Raw genomic sequence first — 18,762 nt, 5'->3', positions numbered from 1 at the left:
TCTCCAGCTTTCTTGGAGCCCCTTCAGGTACTGGAAGGTCACTCTAAGGTCTCCTCGAAGCCTTCTCTTCTCCAGGCTGAACAACCCCAACTCTCTCAGCCTGTCCTCGCACGGGAGGTGCTCCAACCCTCGGATCATCCTTGTACCCTCCTCTGGACCCATTCCAACAACTCCATCTCCTTCTGATGTTGAGGATTAGACAATTATACTTTATCAAAAAGCAAGAATGTATAAATGAAGTGGGTAGATGTCCTAAGGTGGAATTGCAGGAGTATTATTCAGCCATCGTTTTGTATGAAAAGTTTAATAACACCTCTTGATTTACATTCTATACATCATTCTGCTTTGTTTTTGTAGTTGCTGCAAATGCTATCAAAACAAAATACTACCCGCTATTTCTAGTAGTACATGTTTATGGTTTCTGGTTTTTTTAATCCAAACAAATTGCAATCCATGCAAAGAGTCTCAATCTCTTTAATTTCCAAATTATTTAAGGACTGATGTTCATTTTCTGGTCCATGAAAAGTCAGGTGGAAAAGTTTCTACCTTGTAAAGTCAGGAAAAAAATGCTCAAGTATTTTTTTGACTCTGCAATAGACAAGTCTTGAAGCCTTAGATATCCCTACACATTTTCTCTTCTGATGCTCAATATCTTTTGTGTTGCCCCATTGTGATAACAATTCCTCTGGGGGATAATGAGGAAAAGTAAACATTTGTTCCACACAGATCCTCTCTTCCATTAATAACACTGACAGGGATGTAGATGTTGGAGGCAGTTTCTGTGCATTCGACAAAGATCCTGATGTGAAACTGTGAAAGCATTTTTAGTTCTATTTATCATCAGGTGTAATGTTTAAAGATTGACGTGTCTGCAAAGTGAACAGAAGCAACCATCGTGGCCACAGCTGCAGAAAGAAAGCAAAAAGCAAGGAGCAGAACTGGCAGTTCCTGAACGTCATCACTTTGGCTAAATGCATAGATCTGCACGAAAGGATAGGCACATCATATATATTTGAATTTAGGTCAAATTTAGCAATCTGATGTTTTGCTAAATGCACAGAACTCTTAGTATAGGCCAAGAGTCTGGAAAAGTTATGAGACACTGCCACAAAACAGTTGCTCAGCCTCTAATATTTGACCACTTTGCATCCTTAAAAGTTAAAGACAACTCAAAACTGTTTGTCTGCCCTTTCATCTTCCATTACTGAAATGCCACTACTAATTAAAACCTTGAGTTAAATTAACAACAGAGGAGAAAACAAATTCACGCTGCCAAAATTTCCAAAAAAAGAGATCAGGAGATCCTGAAACGAATATTTTTCCTCTTTTGAAATAAAAGTAGTACAGCAGCCATGAACCAAAAGTAAAGTGATTTAAAAGTAAAGTGATGTTATGAAAAAAAAAAAAAAAACCATGAAAAATCCAGCTGGAGTTTTTTCTTTTGCCTGACAGGATATCGAGGCACGCTACTGAAATTAAAGATCAGCCTCCTAAATAAAAGGTTCTTCAAACTTCATCTCAACTACAAGAAACAGTCTCATGTCACAAGTCAGCATTGCGGAAAAAGACTGAAATAACATGAATCCAACTCATCCTTAAAACAGGTGGGGTCCGCCTGCCCCCACGGCGCCGCTGTGGCTGGTGAGGTTACCGGCTTTCATTCTTTGCCCCCTCAGCCCATCACTGGCAGTGAACAAACATCTCTTACCCATAGACTTCCCGCTAGAAAAGCACTGAAGCATAGAATAGTTAACATTGGAAAAGACCTCTAAGATCATGAAGTCCAACTATCAACACAAAATAAACGTAACATGCCTACCAAACCATGCCACAAAGCACCACATCTACACGTATTTTGAACACCTCCAGGGATGGAGACTCCACCACCGCCCTGGGCAGCCTCTTCCAATGCAACATCACTCTTTCAGTAAAGAAATTTATCCTAATATCCAATCTAAACCTCCCTTGGTTCAATTTGAGGCCATTTTCTCTCTTCCTTTCTCTTGTTACTTGGCAGAAGAGCCCAGCATCCACCTCACTACAACCTCTTTTCAGGAAGCTGCCGAAAGCGATGAGGTCTTCCCTCAGCCTCCTCTTCTCCAAGCTAAACAGCACCAGGTCCCTCAGCCGCTCCTTGTAACGCTTGTTCTCCAGAAGATTACAACGCACATGATCCCACCTTGAGAACCACATTGGAACGTCAACTCCTACAGGTTAAACCGTTAACTTGATAATCAACGGTAAAAATCAAACAATGCATGGCAGAATTTCTGGATAGGCTGCTGGCCTGAGGGGTACCACCCACACAGCCATGAAGGAGGACTGCCCCCAGAATGCAAGTGGATAAGGAATACGGAAGAATTGCTTTTTCCATAGAAGATTCCCCTGCTCTTTCTATCAGCACTGAGACTCTGCACCAGTTCCTGCTCATCATGAATAAATAAGGAACTTCAGCACAGCACATGAGAGGGGAGGAGTATTTCCCCAAGATTATGTTTTAAACTGCTTTAAATTTAGTGCATTCTGGTAAGATTAAAAAGTAAAATGTAGACCTGGAGAAGTATTTTACGAGCCTGAAGGATCTGCTGCTTGGCAGAAATAACTTAGTGACGCAGGGAGGGGAGATGAAGAAGTGGCAGAGTGAATAAGTTATACCAACACTTCCTTCTCCAGCTTTTGACAGCGGAATTCTTAGAGGACATAGGAAAACCTCAAATCCATAGTAATTTTCAGAGTCTGAACGTCTCTGCCAACAAGCGACAGTTATATTCTCCGGTACTATGGGGAAGCTTTTGTCTTTTTCAAACCTGTAACTTAGCAGGATTGCAAAAACCACGTTGCATCTAAACTCGCAGATGAAGGGAGATACTCATGGGTTACAGCACTCGCACTGAAATCCCTCCTTTGCTGGAAAATAATATGATTTATGGTGCTTCCTCCCGCTTTCCCTCGAGAGCTGTTCCCAACGCATGCATAGCCACCTCACCATTTCTGCATATTCGAGGTTTATGGCATAAATATGCTGGGGAAGGAGCTGAGGAAATAACTCCACCACTGAACTGCCTCACAAGTTTTTTCTTGCCTGCTGGTTGGAGGGAACCTCGTGCATTTCTTTATTAATGAAACCGAGAAGTCTTGTGATTTCTATTACTTCTTTCTGTCTCTGTCACCGCTGCCCAACAGTACTTTCACCACAGTCACCAGCAAAATATGTTTCCCGACACTTAAAAAAGGCTCCGGGAAAGCTGGGAAGAAGCTTTTTATGAGGGAGTGCAGGGACTGGGCAAGGGGGAATGGTTTTCAGCTGAAAGAGGGGAGATTGAGATGAGATCTCAGGAAGATATGTTTTCCTGTGAGGGTGGGGAGGCCCTGGCCCAGGTTGCCCAGAGCAGTGGTGGTGCCCCATCCCTGGAGGGGTTCCAGGCCAGGTTGGATGGGGCTTGGAGCCCCTGAGCCAGTGGGAGGTGTCCCTGCCCATGGCAGGAGGTGGGGCCGGATGGGCTTTGACGTCCCTTCCAACCCAAACCATTCCATGATTCTAAAATTCTGGAAAATGTCAAGATTTTAGAGGCTAAATCTAACCTAATATAAATTGAAGTAAACATGCAAATAGAGTTAGGCAAAAAGAACTGTTTGTCTCTATATCTTACTTATATGCTTCTGTGCTTTTTCAATCATTTTTGTTTTCTTAAATGGGAAGAGAGACCAGTCGCAGGAAATGTAATATAATTGCAAAATTTAAAGGTTACTATGCAAGTATATTTTCATTTATCCTATTTAACTCTGAAATATGCCACTAAGCTGCTAATATCTAATCATCCATTTATAGAAGCTGACTGTTATCCGTAAAAATTTAATTGTTTACATTCACAATGTCATTCAGCAAGTATAAATACTCATTCATTATTTAAAATGTATGTTTCTTCACAGCACATTTACATCATGGCAGATTTTATGTTGTCCCCTCTCAGTGTTGGCTAATCAAGTCCTCAGATGCATTAGCACCATCTCTTGGCTAAACTGTGTCCTGGTCTATAATTCTGCCTTACAAAATCTATCACAAATTGGGTTGTTGTAAAAGGACAGTGACAGGGGTAGACGATGCATCCAAATTCATGATGCTGCCATAAACATTCAGTAGGAGTTGTGGAGAGCTTTGGAAGCAAAGGGTCATCCAGTTGGTTACCCATTCTCCCTGAATACAAGATCTAAATCGGGCCAAGAAATTGGGACTGAGGTGGACAGCCATCCATCCAATGTACCTACATAACCCAGCTCTGATATTTCCCCAGGGAATAACTTCTGAATGTGAAAAAGAGCCAAAATGGGTGTTGCTGCTCAGGTTCTGACTGATAATCCAACTAAGAAAACACTATCGGTCCCATTCTGAATATACACCGAGGTGCCTTTACATTGCTGAAGCCCTAAAACTTAAGTTTTTATGATGACTTTGTTGTCCTAGAATTGTATAAAAGTGATTTTGTGTACAAACGCAAATCAGCTCTACTAATTATTAATCAGCTATGAATACTCATTTGCATCATATTCTTTTCATATTAATGTGAGACTACTTAGGGATTTGCTGCTACTTTGCCATTCACTTATAATTTATACTTCACATTACCTTGTGTAAAAGGCTCTATATTGACTAGAGATGATTCACAAAGAGTTTTTTCCCCTCCTTATGTTTTGTGCTCCATTTCTTAAAGCACTTGTTAAAATTACTTTAAAAAGAGAATGAAACTGCTGCTATTTATTTAGGCAGAAATCTCCACTCGCTTCTGTATTAACATTATCCTTTTGTCAACTGACATCGCGTCATGAAAAAACACCTTACATGTGCTGCATCTAATGGACCCTCAACAGGATCATGTAAAAGCAACGACGGCTACTTGTCCAGTGAACAGGAGAGAGGGAATATCTGCCAAATAAGGCATAAATCCAAACCTTCAAGAAGCTGTATATAAGGCAAACTGATGGAATTTTGGGAATATTCCAGAAGAGAGAAGAGAAGAGAAGAGAAGAGAAGAGAAGAGAAGAGAAGAGAAGAGAAGAGAAGAGAAGAGAAGAGAAGAGAAGAGAAGAGAAGAGAAGAGAAGAGAAGAGAAGAGAAGAGAAGAGAAGAGAAGAGAAGAGAAGAGAAGAGAAGAGAAGAGAAGAGAAGAGAAGAGAAGAGAAAAATAACTATATTAAAACCATTTTTCTTTGCCTTTCTGGATCTGGAGTGATTCTGGACAAGCATTTATTTTCCTAACTTCAAAAATTAGGACTCGGGGAGAACAAATATCCCCAGAAAAGGCAGAACCAACCATCTTGCTGTCACCAAGGCAGAGGGCCCTCCTGATCCAGCCTTAGTTTCATTTGAGTGAGGTGTCAAATCCTGCTTCCCCCAAGGCCTCCAATGTTTAGTTAATGACCTCAATGAAAGCACATGTAGACTCCTGCGAACTTGAAAGGCGCGCTAGGATGACAAAGTTCCTTAACTATAGAACCACAGAATCATTTAAGTTGGAAAAGACACTGAAGATGATTGAGTCCAACTATAAATCAACACTGCCAGGTCAACCCCTACACCATGTCCCTAAACACCACACCTTTAAGAGTTTGCTCTGTGTAGATCAAAGGACACTCAGCGTATCACCACACACACACAGCTGGGGGCATCACTCTTGGTATAAAAGGAAGTATCATTTTAGGGCAAGACAAAAACTGTAAAATACAAACACCGATGATTTCTCACTGGTCAAGGACAGAACTTGGCGTACCTTCCTGTTGAGTTCATGTCATGTATAGAGCTATTAATCCCATCAGAAACCCCTCTACCTCACCTGTAAAAAAAGTGTTCTCCCAGGGCAAAACAACATAAAGCATTGTGTCTTTTTAGTGCGATGCTTTATATTCCAACTACTGTGATATGTAATCAATTTGACATTCTGCTTTGCAAAGCAGTCATCATTCATTGCCACCCTGATCTATGAGTGCAGATATATCATGATTTGCCCATGGCACTGAGTATTGCAGCTTCGTTAATCTATAGCAGAAAGATAATTTACTGCATGACAGGATCAAATACCAGTGCAAAACTTAATGTAAAAGAGAAGTAATAACACTTAGGAAGAAATACGTGCTGTGTGTATATTTAATGTAGACCTATTAGAAAATACCTATTTGCCAGTAACAATTAGTGAGGTGGGTCAGATTCTAGAAGCACTACTGCTTTGAATTAGTACCTTAGCACACAAAAGTGGGGTTTTTTTAGATTTCTTATGCAAATTATTGTGATGAAACTGTTCTTTGTATATGAGCAACTGCAAGTTTAGCTGTAGTCTGGTGGTCCGGCAGTTTTGCCATGGTTTGCAGTGGGACTTTATTTATAGCAAAGTGCCCTCTTGCACAAAACGGGCTGAACCTGTCCAATCTAAAGGCACTTCTAAGTTCTTTCAGGTTTTCCTCTGCAGTTATTTAGAGGCAATAAACAAAACTGGTAATAACTAAGTAAATTATGACTTGTATGCAAAGCCCTGAGGTTCATAAGTCTTCTTTACCCCCTTGGTAGGTTTATTTGTACTCTTGGAGTCAGAGATGCAAGAATGCTCCAGCGACTGAGCACAGCAGAATAGGCAGGAAGTCCATGAGAAGAGTTTGTGGCCTGAAGAAAGTCAAATTAATTTAAATAGAGGCATCTAATAAATGCTATTAGCATTGTCATAACTAGAAGCCTGTTAAGATGTGAATATCAAGTACTCAGAAAGGTATTATGTATATAATTTTATATATATATATATATATATATACACACACATACATACACACAATTTTTATCTATGTAACATACCTGTACCAAAAGATATTCTTTTATCTCAACTGGTGTAATTTGAATATTCAGAGTTGTGAAATATGGAAATCCTGAAGTAAGAATGCATACATGAATAAGGACATTTTAAGGCCATGTGGAAACACATCCGGAAACAGGAGCAAGACAATCATGTCTGAAAATATTGACCTCTATCTGAAGAAAATTATACTAAAATTGATAGTCAAAAGAGAAGTTATTTAAGAAGTTATTTAAGAATAGAGACACTGATGGATAGCAACTTGAATGGACGTGCTATCAAAGAGGAACCTTCTGTTGCAAACCAATTAACCTTGTGTAGGGAATCACATAATTCATCCACGCGTAAGAGTTGACTGTACAAACTGCAAAGGTGAAGCTGCCTCTGGATTGACTCTAAAAGTACAACCATCTGCAGTTAGTTAGGAGAGGGGCAGAACGAATCGCACTGCGGTCCCACGTGTGTACTACCACACCTGTAAGTTCTGTCTTACCATTAAAGGAGAGCATACCTGGTATTTGATCTACATGTGTGTAGACTGCTTGATTGCTCTGGTCATCTGCATCGTTGTGTGTGGTGATTAAATCCGGATGCAGCTAGGAAATGTCCAGTCTTCCCAAACCTTTCTCCGGCCTTGGTCTTCTGACATTCAAGAAGCTATGTGAATCCTTGCCTTGGTGGATGTGGTACCAGAAAGTAAACCAGAAAGCAGACAAAAAAAAAAGCAGGAAAGTACAATAGCTTGTCTCATTCTAGCTGGCTACAATTACATTAACCAGGGATTGTACAATCCCATCACTAGAGAGTTATTTATATGATAGAAAAACCTATAGCTTGAAATTTCAAAAAGGTGGGGGAGATCTCTACTCCCATTATTCAGTAAATGAGGGGGGAAAGTGTTTACAGAGCCACGTTGTTTATATGCTTATCGAGCCCATATTTCCTAGCAAGGGAAAATCTTTCAAGGAACTAGTAGGTTTCTGCTTGCTATCCAAAGAGCCAGTGTATCGTAACTTTGCATCATTGGAAGTACAGTGTCGAGGGCTGTCGAGGGACCCAGCCTGGCTCAATCTCATTCTCGTCGCTTCCAACCACATCTAGTGGAAAAGCTACCCTGACAACACACACAACTAATAAAATCCACTACAGCAAAATTTAATATAAGGAAAGAGAAGAGGAAAGAATGAAAAGGAAGGAAAACATTTATCACTATGCGGAGAACACGGAGGCAAAAACTGAAATCACCTAAAGCATGTTAAAACTGGATGATCTTTAAGGTCCCTTCCAACCCAAACTATTCTACGATTCTATGAAAACTGTAGAAAGGAAAAATCAGAGAAATAAGTTCTTCTTTGAGTTTTGAAAATCTGAAGCTTCTGACACACCTACTGCCATGGTAACGCTTAAGTTCAAGCAGATATTTTGGACAAATAAAAAGAGATACTAAACCCTGCGTGTTCCTTTAAAGGTAGTATCCAAAGTTGCTTAATTAGCTTAAATTGATTCAGAAAGAATTTAAACTACACCACAAAAGGTTTCTAAGCGGAAATACGCCCAAACGAGGCAAGGGAGGGATTTTTCTCCCTGTTGCACTGACCTTACAGGTTATTTTTAAAAACTTCTGTAAGGCTTCTTAATCCCTAGTTCACCCTTGTGAATATTTTTAAGTGTGGGAGCTTTGAAATTTAAGCCAGAAGGATTCAAAACATACCTTTTTTTTTTTTTTCACTTTCCCAGTTAATATTTGATAATTGGCTACGAAAGCACTTATTTGAACAGAATCCAGACAATCTCAAGTACTTTGGGTACCTGCCGTTAAAAGCAGTATTGTTGTGCAACTTACAAATGGCAATTTTCCCATGCCAACTACAAATTATCTTTAACAGTCATTTGGCACAGCGTGCGTCTGCTGGATCATTATCATTGTAAATGTTTTGTTTATTGAAAACCCACTCTCTGTGAACAACCGAGCCAACTAACAATACATTAGGTATTAAATAGCACTCTTCACATTCGTCCCTGAGCAAGTGCCGTTGTACTAATATATTCAACTACGTTATTGCAAGCAGCAGAATATTAGCTACTGCCAAACATTTAAATGTTCTTTTTCAAACCAGCTACGAACATCGCAAGGGAACTGGCTCATTTGAGAGATTCGATGTCGCTGCCAGAGGAGTTGGGGTGATGGCACTGTCATTGCCTTCTTGTGCAAAGTGAGGTACAGCACAGGGAGGTGGGAAGCAAAGAGCACGTCTTGGGGGGTCCCAGTTCCCAAAGAGGGCAGAGCTCGTTCTGTTGAGGAGAACATAGACAGAAGACGCACTTTGCCATCCTTCCGATCTCCACCATCCTACCAAGAAGCATCAGCAAGGGAGAAGGATGGGAGAGTGAGCTCAAGGACATGATTTTATGATTTTTCTGAAGAAGAGGGTGAGAACAACCAAATTTTTCTTGTGCATTGAGGGACATCTAGGAGAAATTCGTTTTGCCTCTCTACCATGTCATCCTCCATTAAAAAAAACCCACAGGAACCATACTGGAAGACCTTAAAAAAAGAAGGGAGGGGGAGGCAACCCCACAGGAATTGTCATCTTGGATGATCCATCCCCTTCTGTAAACCTGAACGCCGCTTCCCTTTCGGCAGGAGAGGATCATTTTAAACAGCCCTAACAGACACGCTTCACTGCTCGGCACTCAGGTTTTCTTACCATATAAAACCATCTATCACAAGTCAGTGAAGACCCAGGAAGACATGAAATACAAAGCAGGCTGAGCTCTTTCCTGCTTTTAAAAATCAACCTAAACATGAAAAAAAAGATATGAAACTTCTCAGCAACGCTACATTTCCCAGGCTAAACCATAAAGGTATTCAACCAAGTCGGTCTTTGAAACTTTTCATTTAGCTCTATGAAGATAAGCAGTAGATCAGCATTTTCATTAAAAAGAAATGTCATGGCTCATTCCTTTCTGTGATTGAAAAGGATGTAGCAACATCTTTCAAAACTCAGGAGAAACACGAATGCTTGCAATAAAAATATAAATAAAAATGTGATTGTTGTTCCATTAAACATTGCAGCCTGTGATTATAATTACTTCCCAATCGGGAAGAATTCCCATGTTAAAAAGTGTGGGTAACAATAGCTAAAGCAGATCAAAACAGCAATGGTAAAGCTCCCTGGATCAGCCAGGAGTTGCTTCCCTAGACAAGGTGCAGGGACAGAAACAACTGCTCTTCATATGGTTTTGGGTTTTTAATTAGAGAAAAAACTTTCATGCCCCAATGGTTCTCTGTTCTCTCCCTCCAACGCACATAATTTAGCAGAGATCTGGAACAAAACTACTTAAATAGCATAAGTGACAACAGATTTTGATCAGAAAGTCCTTACACAGGCAGTGATAGAGGAGAAATAGTATTTAACGGCTAGAACTGGCTGACACAGTGGACTCCAGCTGGCACAGCAGCACCAAAAATACGTCTTTCCCTTTGATGTCAGCAACAACCAGATTGGGATGGCTGAAAGTCTGGATATGGATGATTCATTGTCCACAAAGGAAACCACTATCACAAAACAGGAGATGGTGTCCTTGTGTCAGGCCGACACAGCCCCTGCAGACTGCTTTGTAGAGGAGCAGCCCGTGATTAAAGGCTACTGAGACATAGACCAAAGAGCAGCTCTAGAGCAAAGCAAATCAGGAGGGTTTTGGCCAACGTGTTCCTTCACTCTAGATCTTTATAGATCAGAAGTTTTCTTTGGAGGGTACAAGTTTCAAGGAAGGATTTATCAAGAAATATTTCTTCAGTGTTAAATGACTGGTTCAAATGAAGGACTGATGGAGGAAATGAGGGAGGAGGAAGGAGAGATCCTCTAGAGGCAGTAGCTGACCTTCCCAACATTATGAGCAGTGTATCTAGTCCTTTCCATAACCCAAAACCATTAATAATGTAACTGGAAAAAAGAAGGAGATAGAGCAGTTCTTTCTTACAAGCAACACATGGCAGTTCCTCTAGGGTCCACAGAAGGATGACGTTAACGGGGATGCAACCAAGTCCCGGACAAAATTAGCCAGACTGGCCTCAGCCTCCCCTCCGAATCTCCTGCTCCTCCCAGTAGTGTGACCTCCGTGCTATTTCCATTACCGTCCTCCTAGGAAATCCCTCTGCTGGTAGTCTGGCACAGTCCAGGGTGGGAGTTGCACTTGAGCTGCTGAGTATCAAGGTGGAAGCTGTTACTCGTTTAGATTTTAACATGGAGTTAAACACCTGGGGCCACCAGGGAAGGCACACAGCAGTTCCTGCTCTTCTGTGCAGTTTCTGTGAGGTGTTACACAAGGAGAACCAACCAGAAGAGATTGAAAGGAAACGGAAAAAGCAGGTTTGTTTTAGGTCCCCAGGAGAGGTGGAAGCAACAAAGACAGGATGGATATCAGACCAATGACTGGCAATAAACTACCCACACGTTCAATCCATCTTTCAGACAGTAGACTCCTGGACATTCGTAAAAACATTCAAAACACAAAGAAAACCTCTCAACTGTGCATCAGCGCCTGGATGCTCCGTAGAGTAAACTGGAAGACAAATGCCTCCAAATTCCTCTTCTTGAGAAGCAGTAAAACAGGCCCTGGTTACCAGACAAGAATTGCTGAACAATTTCCAGTCAAAAGTAAGCTTCTAAAGTCCATACCTCTCCCTCTTTTACTGAAGGCTTCTTTCCCAGTTGGTGTGTAAACTCCAGTCAAGAGCAGAAAACAGCAGTAATCTTCTCAGAGCATCTTTCTCCAAGAATCCAAGCCCAAATTTGCAAACCAAAGTGAAAAACCTGAAAGAGTTTTGAATGTTTATACAGGATTTTTCTCCGGGTCTTTAGCACCATAACGCAGTTTACTAGTGATTTAACATAAATATATAACTGTACATAAAAAGGATACACAGAGGCACCCAAAAAAAAAGCATCCAGAGAACCTACAGATAAGGAACCGGAGCCCTTTGATGCTGATCGTGAGTACTTTCTTTGTGTTAACTTTAAAACAGTAATGATTTTCTTTTATCTTAAATACATGAACAATGAAGTAAAACAATGTCAAGTCAGATGAGAAAATCCTAAGTCACTTCAAACAATCGAGATCTGATGCATACTGTAAGCACAGTTCTGCTTTCAACAGATTAAAGTCCTCTCAGATCTGGCTTTTGTTCTAGTCAAAGGCAGGCACAGTGCACAAAGCATCAGGGGGGCTTTCTTTGATCAGATGCATATCTTTACGCTTCTTGTTAAAGAGCTATAAAACTAAAAAAGCCTTATAAGAGGTAAACTCAGAGGATATTTATATTTTCCAAATGACAGTTCAGGCAGGGTCTTGAATTTAGTATCACTTCTGAGGTGTAAAAATAATTATTTGTACAGTACGTTTTGGAGTTATATCTCTAGAGGAGCTAAAGGAATAATCCACGGCTCCATGCAAAACAAGTCGCACTTGGAGAGGGTTGTTACCTTCACTGAAATAAACCTCTGCTTAATATCACTGGATTAGAATAGCGAGAGTTTCTCAGCATTAATAGGGCCTTTTTGTGCCACTCTGGAAGTCCACAGGAATGATAAAACTGTCTTAATTAAGTCTAAAGGTTTTCTCAGCGTAAGAGATTAGCCCTCGGAGAGACAGCCAGAGCACTTCTTTGTCTTCAACAATTAGATCAGATCTGAGGTACGAATGGCAAAGCCCAGAACAGGAGCTGCTAAAAATAAAGCACGGCAAGGACAGGGTGATGTTCAGCCTCAACCTATAGCCTCGTTTATCTCTTTTTTTTAAGGCATTTCCAAAAATAAAACTGAATTTGAGCTATCAAGTTTTTATATTGATTTTCCTCTGTGTCATGAAAAAAAAAAAAAAGAGGTTTAATCAACTGCTACAAAATTGGAAGGAGATTAACCATATAAAAGAGCTTGTAATACAAAGGAAAATGGGACCATTAAGACCCTCAAACTCGGGGTGAGATAAAAGCCACGCTGGAGTGAAGAAGGTTGATTTCTCCAGCCTCTTTTTATCTTGCAGCTCTGCAGACTTCAGCACCCAGCAAAACAGATCAAACCATGCAATGAAAGGCTGCTTTTCCATGGACGACATTTGTTTGTCAGATCACCAAGCCGCACGGAGCAGCACGGGTGCGTGGTAACAGTTTTCTCTTCCTGTGTTTCCTAGGCAACTTAGTTTTAACCGTCAGAGTAAAGGAGAAGGAATTCTTCTTAAAACATCAAGAAATCAAATAACGTTCTAGCAGATTTAAGGAGTTTTATCCTCGTTTATCTAAACCACTCGTCAACATACTTCAACTCAAAGAGATGTAGGTCAGCTGTTCTGTCCTTTCTTGAGTCGTATCTGTAACCGTGACAGGGCAACCACTTTGAACAGCGTCTCCCCAGTGTCTGCTTGCCAATCCCACCCCCCGTCTCAGAAATTACAACTTTCATCACCTGAACCATCTAAGGATTTTTATAACCCATTGCAGGGCCCTTCTGAAAAGTGCAGTTTCTTCTTATAACAGCACCACGTCGAGGACCAGGTATCATTTCTAAAGGCTTGGTCTTTCAAGAAAGAAAGCACAGTGGTTATGCAAATAAAGGCCAGCTCAACGATTTATGTTTTCAGTGAATCAGCACAGAGCAAAGGATCTATACAAACATTTTTTTCAGACTGTAGAAAGCAATTTAACCCTGATTTGCAAGACCACGGGTAAGAGCTACGTAGCTCCATTTCATTAACGTTCACTGCGCACAATGCCTGCTTCCATCTCACAATGTGTCTAAAGGCACGTTATAAGATCCACGCAGTGGATTTCAACTCTACAAGTGATAAAACTACGTGCATGTACCTATGCTTTATATCTGTTCTCCTTCCAAAAATTAGAATGGATCAGGAATTTCTTATTTTAAACTGGCTCTGCAGCATCTATATAGCACAGTTAAAACAAGGTTAGTGCCTTTGTGTTTTCTCAAACCAGACAACTTCTGTACCTGAAGTCAGCTTTCCACTAAACCAATGCAAGAGGGAAGGAATTATTCTGAATTAGTTATACTAGACCACTATTCTCCGTTTCTCCGTAGGGCTGGAATTTGTATGAGTTACAGAAATTTATAGAAATAACATAGGAAGATATTTTTCTCTGTGGGCAAAGCTTTGATGTCCTCAGACAAGAGCATTGGCAAGATGGCCAATTCATGTTATCCCTTGTGGGGATTTTTCATGTCTACGGGGTGAGGATTTGTCCGCTAGGGAATCCACTGAGACTTTTGATATATCTTTCAACTGCATATCAAGCATTTAAGGATAAATATCCTCCCGGTAAACAAATGCCTTGGGTAGCACAGCTTGGGAATACTGCTTCTTCATGACAACTTCCAGTGTCAGACATTCTCTCCTGTCTACATTTGTGCAAAGTAATTTTCAAATGCCAAGTACAATGGCAGAGGGTTGGAGGATGAGAAAAACTCTTTTTTTGCATTCATAGGTGTCAGTGTATTCTTTTTGAGTAGTCCAGCATGGCTATGTGTTAAAATTCTAATGCCAACCATTTGCATAGTCTCCTTTGAATAATGAATAGCGGAGCCGCACCGAATAAGAATCACAGAGTGAATTCATTGTCGACACAGACTCGCCACTGACCTTACCAGCCAGTCTCCTTTACCAGTTTCAGGACATTTTCTTATTTCACTTTCTTGGAAAGCCTCAAGCGATATTTTACTTTCATTTTAATGCTTATATTCACTACGATTTATCTTTCATTACACTGATCCCCACTGTGCGTGCTTCGCCATCCCTTGGAAAACTTCTCTCCGCCCTTTTCACATTGATTTTGACAATTCTTTCCCGTAACAACAATAAAATCCCAGATTCCAAGTAGTAACAATGGTACAAAGAGGAAACTCTTCCATGGTAGCAAGCGATCAATGGAAAGCATTGGGAAGAACTACCCTTCGTCTTAAAGGAATGTATCCGTACATTGGTGATAATTGGGAACATGCTGGCAAACCAACCCATAATGGGATAAAACAGCCATTTAACCAACCCTCCTCTTTGTCATCTGGATTTCAGGGCCTTTTTTTCTGTGAAAGCATGGCTACTATACTGTGTAGATAATGTTTTTAATTCTTTATTTCATTTATGCAAACTCAAATCTAAACAGAAAACTAAGTTTCCCTCTGGCTCTAATTTTGATATCTGAGAGTATTTCTAAGCTGAAAACGCAATATGAGGCCACGGTGGAGATAGTAAACCTTATTTCATTTTCAGGGGTTTCAAGCGTAAAAGAATCATAGAACGGTTTCAGTTGGAAGCAACCTTAAAGATCATCTAATTCCAACGCCCCTGCGATGGGCAGGGACACATCCCACTAATCAAAGCCCCACCCAACCTGGCCTGGAACACCTCCAGGAACCTCTGCGATGACTAAAAAGCTGTAGTTCCCAATCTCTTTCAAATTAACTCTATACGAGACAATACAAAACAAGCACATAAGCAAAACAGTTTGCAAAGTGTTTGTTTTTACCTGAAGTTTTTGCTGGGACCCAGACCTGCACCACATGCGTGTATTTAGCCTTGCAGGTGTGAGCAGCCTGGCTGCCGCGTGGGTGTGGTGGAGGGGCTCCTCAGAGGACACGACTGGAGGACACGTTGTTTTCCAAGATGGAGCTTCTATAGCTGAGAACCAGATTTCATATACACATTTCATGTTAGAGTATTACACCTTAAAGAGATGCAGACTGGTGTCTGAACAGGAAGAACCTCACGGACGCAATCATAAAGCATAACCCAAAACCAATTTAACTGTGCTGATTTCAGCTAATGAAAAGCTCTTAGACAAATGTTACACACATACACATACTCCCTCCACTAAATCTTTGTGAAAAGACTGAAACAGAATCACAAAATCACAGAATCACCAGGTTGGAAAGGACCCATTGGATCATTGAGTCCAACCATTCCTAACATTCCCTAAACCATGTCCCTAAGCACTTCATCCACCCGTTCCTTAAACACCTCCAGGGAAGGTGACTCAACCCCCTCCCTGGGCAGCTGTTCCAGTGCCCGATGACTCTTACTGTGAAGAATTTTTTTCTGATATCCAACCTGAACCTCCCCTGACGGAGCTTCAGGCCATTCCCTCTAGTCCTGTCCCCTGTCACTTGGGAGAAGAGCCCAGCTCCCTCCTCTCCACGACCTCCTTTCAGGCAGTTGTAGAGAGCAATAAGGTCTCCCCTCAGCCTCCTCTTCTCCAGGCTAAACACCCCCAGCTCTCTCAGCCGCTCCTCGTCAGACGTTCTCCAGGCCCCTCACCAGCTTTGTTGCTCTTCTCTGGACACACTCCAGAGCCTCAACATCCTTCTTGTGGTGAGGGGTCCAGAACTGAACACAGTACTCAAGGTGCGGCCTCACCAGTGCCGAGTACAGAGGGAGAATCACCTCCCTGGACCTGCTGGTCACACCATTTCTGATACAAGCCAAAATGCCAAGAAACCTTGCTTTAAAGTCAACATCACGCGTTTCATAGATGTGAGCAAGCCAGGATCTTGTCCTGAATGTCTGAGTCTTTGCATCAAAGAAAATTATCGCAAACTGAAATCTGTGTTGTGCCCCAATACTGTAGGAAGTGTTGCTGCTTTGTAGGTTTTTATGGGGCAGGGGGCTATTTATTATTTAAAGACATCTCCTGTGTATGTCAACCAGGTCAGAGGAACATGTGGCCTCTAACCCAGGGTCATCAGCTTTCATTCCTGCATTTAATTATCAGAGAGAGCACATGTAAGAGCTTAAACAGAAAAAACAGGGAATTAAAGAATGGATACACTAAAAAAAACTTCAGAGGCATTCAAAAAATCACAGAAAGGGTGAGGTTGGTGAGGACCGTTAGATATCATCTGGTCCAGCCTCCACGCTTAAGCAGAGCCACCCAGAGACAGTCACCCAGGACCATATCCAGGCGGCTTTGGAAGGCTCCAAGGATGGAGTCCCCAAAGAGCGCGGCAGGGGAAAACACAGATGAGGAATGGTCACTGGTAAAGGAAGACTGACATTAATCTTTAGGAGATCAGGTAAAACAAGCAGCACTCCTCTAAATACAGAGACACACAAAATGGTACATCTGTTCATAAAGAGAAGACACAAGATTTAATCATAATCTATAAACGCCAATATCAGGAATTTATCTGTGGCGCTGAACTCTTCCATTTTAGCCAATCAATCTATGGGAAGGCCCAAAAATACAAGAAGCACCCAACAAATTAAGGCAGAAGATCTGATTCATGTATTTGATGGTGGCACTTTCAAAAGATACAAGAAATTTTAACACTTCATTTTTTTTTTGAAAAGCTTTGTATTAAAAATCATATATATTCTATAGCCTCTTTTTATTAAAAGTTAAACTAAGTGGTCAAAATATTTGTCTCTTCATTTATTAAATTAAACACTTTATTTCATACCAGAGTTAGAGAGAATCGTTAGAGGGGGCCTTCTAATCAAAACACAGGGTTAAGGAATGGCGTGTTTTACCTACGGTGTCATGCTACAAAACACTAAGACAGATCACAGCTCCTTTATCTAGAAAATGTTTAAAAGGGCTATGTAATTACTTGAACCGATTTAGTCATAAGTCAATCCTGTGATGATTTCCTGGAAGCTTTGGGTTGCTTTCCTTTACCCTGACAATATGCAGATATGCTTCCTGTGCGGGTTCAAGGGAATTTAATTATTCTCAAACTTAGCTGTTAATTCATGAGGAGGGAACAGCAAGCCAGCCAAGACCATCAAGATACTTCATGGCTTCTAAATAACCCATCCGAGAGTTGCTGAAGTTTGCAGTCAAGGGTTTTAAATAAGGGTGAGCTTAAGGAGAGGCACCGGTAAAGTCAAACACATCCATCTCAGGTGGAAAGAGAGATGTTATAAAAGGATGGACAAAGAACAGTTAACAAAGCCATGACTGGCGTTTAGATTGAACCCCAGTTAAATTGCATGCAAAGATATTACCTTTTGGAGAAAATAAAAGATCCTGCTGACACTGATAGCATAGATCCAAAGCTGCTCAAGTCCCAGAACTGATAGGAAGCTTGATATCGCCTGAGTGAGGGAAGAGAAATCACAAATGATCAACACCTGCTGCGTTACTGATTTGGACTCTCTTCTTTTAAGCCTGTGGGCATAATTTGAATTTTCAGTTCCATTTGTACTAGACCAAAGTTTTCTGTCAAAGCACCATCTGTAACAATGAAATTCCCATCCAATTCCAATTTCTGACACAAACCAAACCAAATGAAAATTATTCCAGCAAAACAACTACACGAAAGCACACAACTTCAAAATACCAAACTCTGTTTATCATGCCGTATTTATATATAAATTTATGTCTATAACACCCTCTGGGATGACTTGGAATGGCCACATCCTGCAAAAACCTCAGTAAAAGCAAAAGAACAGCAATCTGAAAAGGGCTCATGGGTCTGCATCCCCAGATGGCTCCAAAAATCACTTAATTTGTTCTTCTGGAGGTAGTTGGGACTGCATGGGTCAGTCCAGCAAGTGTAGGTGTGCCAGCCCAGGGGCACATAGGTGACCGTGTGCACAGCACAGTCAGACACAGGCGAGAAAAGCAATTAGGAGGAGGAAAGAGAAGTGTTTCTGATGTAAAAGAACATCTCCGAATCGCTCTATTTTGTTTTCCTTCTTCTATTTCATGATCTTCTGACAGAAGAAAATGACTGGTGGTGGGAAGATATCCAGCAGTTCTGCATATATTTTTTTTGCAGAAGCATTCAGAGCAGTGGATTCTCAGCCAGGTAACAAAAACAGGAATGAATATCTTACACGGGAAGAAATTGAAGGGTTTTCAACACTTCCCGTATTTTAAATTGGGACAAGCACAACACAAACTGTTGCCTAAACACAA

The 18,762-nt window shown here is 41.0% G+C and overlaps 1 long non-coding RNA gene across 2 annotated transcripts in view; it reads right to left on the bottom strand.

The window, feature by feature from the left end:
• Positions 1 to 17,938, bottom strand: part of LOC128852937 (uncharacterized) — a 53,078-nt gene extending 35,140 nt beyond the window's left edge. For both annotated transcript variants that reach the window (XR_008451090.1, XR_008451089.1), the window contains exons 1-3: positions 17,847 to 17,938; positions 15,370 to 15,521; positions 11,516 to 11,650 (exon numbers count right to left, since the gene is read on the bottom strand). This is a non-coding gene — a long non-coding RNA (uncharacterized LOC128852937). The remainder of the gene's footprint in view (positions 1 to 11,515; positions 11,651 to 15,369; positions 15,522 to 17,846) is intronic.
• Between the last annotated feature and the right edge of the window lie 824 nt (positions 17,939 to 18,762).

The sequence above is a fragment of the Cuculus canorus genome, chromosome 8 (genome assembly GCF_017976375.1).
Source record: "Cuculus canorus isolate bCucCan1 chromosome 8, bCucCan1.pri, whole genome shotgun sequence".
NCBI lineage: Eukaryota > Metazoa > Chordata > Aves > Cuculiformes > Cuculidae > Cuculus > Cuculus canorus.
The sequence above is the reverse complement of the archived record's forward strand: the minus strand, read 5'-3'. Positions and strand labels throughout refer to the sequence as shown.